The sequence below is a fragment of the Ylistrum balloti genome, unplaced genomic scaffold, assembly GCF_031769215.1.
Source record: "Ylistrum balloti isolate Yb309-2 unplaced genomic scaffold, AGI_CSIRO_Ybal_v1 Utg370396, whole genome shotgun sequence".
In the NCBI taxonomy this organism is placed as follows: domain Eukaryota; kingdom Metazoa; phylum Mollusca; class Bivalvia; order Pectinida; family Pectinidae; genus Ylistrum; species Ylistrum balloti.
Window position 1 is genome coordinate 19,933 of NW_026782273.1, and position 1,812 is coordinate 21,744.

Here is a 1,812-nt window from a genome sequence, read left to right on the forward strand (position 1 = left end):
TAGATAGTTGTAAATCGTGTGTTTAAATAGCCAATTTACTGCACGATTATCGCATTTTAGCTCCGACTTGTTATTGCATAAGAGGTGTAGTTCTGTGTCTTCTACCACATGGACATTGAAATAAAACTTCTACCTCCGTTACAATACCTGAGATTTTGATTTTATTCCTTCTTCTCGATATGTTCGTTTCTTCTTTTTGGGGTCCCTCCACCAGTGAATAGTTGTGTAGAAAAAATTGCATTGACAAACTCTTTCTTTGATGTAGATCTAAGGTCAAAATGAAGGCCAGAGTGACCTATTTTGCAATGGCGACACACTTTCATGCCAAAGTATTGAGTCCAATGATTAATATTGTGGAAGATATGGGCCCGGCAAAGTTGTTATTTCTTCTTTTATGTAGGTCAAAGGTCAAAATATAGGTCAGAACGACTTCTTACTGATACCCGACACATCTCATAAACGTGAACCCATCTCCCAAGCATGAAATGTTCATTTCTAATTTCGAAGTTGGGCCTCGGACAAGCGTTTCCTTTGAAGGTCAAAGATCAAAATGTAGTTCAGGTAGACGCTAACAAAAAGAAAGACGTTAATTTTTTACTGAAAAGTCCAAATTGTTCTAACGAACTGGTATGACGCATTATATCTAATAGTTAAGGTCTGTAACGTATAGATAATCGAACATTAGAGATACATATGTATACAGACGTTCTTATTGGTGCTTAACAGTACTGTTCGTCTATAATGCTAACAAATCTCTGTCATTCATAACAAGCATAAATGCCGTAGCATATATGTAACATTGCTTCTGTACGTTGTATACTCCTCTATATTGTATACAATAATGAATTATATTATACTATACAGTTCAGAAATACGCATTATTTTACTCTGTATGATTAAACATGATACAGTCGAACTTCTTTATCTCAAATTAGGCGGGTTTTCGATTTAAACAATTTCGAATATTTTGTGTTAAGTCAGACAGGGACCGAAAAAATGATTCGACTTAAATGGGGTCTTCGAGTTCTACGATTTCGAGATAAAGAGGTTCGACTGTATATCACATTAATCGATGTTGTACAATACATCGTCATTGCTCCTAATACACATGCTGCATATATAATATGTTGTCCACATAACTCCTACATCAGTATACAAAACCCTCAAATTGGTTACATTGAAGACTGAAGGACTTCCTTATAAAAGTTCCTTGTTAGGCGTGAATAGTGTCCTAAGTGTTATAATACAAAGGTGAACACTGCACTTATCTTATATCTATTACTATTTAATAGCCTAATGCACTAGTGTAAGTATTAACATTTATCCTTATTGGCATCTATTGTAAATATTTACACATTAAATGTATAAACATGTATTATGTGTTGTACATGCTTAATAATGTAAGACACCAGATCGAAACTGAATGTCGTAAATATAAACTTTGTAGAGACACTGATCTTCTCCAATGTGGAAGAATCTATTATAGTGACAATCGAATTCAAATATTCATAGGCAAGATCGTACCGGAAGAATGGTTAACGGTTGACTACACAAAGACTTAAATTCCATTATAGACCTCGAACGTGATCTGACGTTGAAATGAATATTAGGGAATTGCATATTTAATTCTAAAGAGTACAGATATTAAACAAAACAACAAAACCCAGCCAAACAAACAAACAAAAAATAAAACCAAGAAAAAAATAGATTAAAAAATAACAAAATTACAAGAATAAAAAAAAAAAAAAAAAACGGCGGCCACGACCTCGAACAATACCGTCACTATGAAACCATTGGATACTGTAAAGCCAA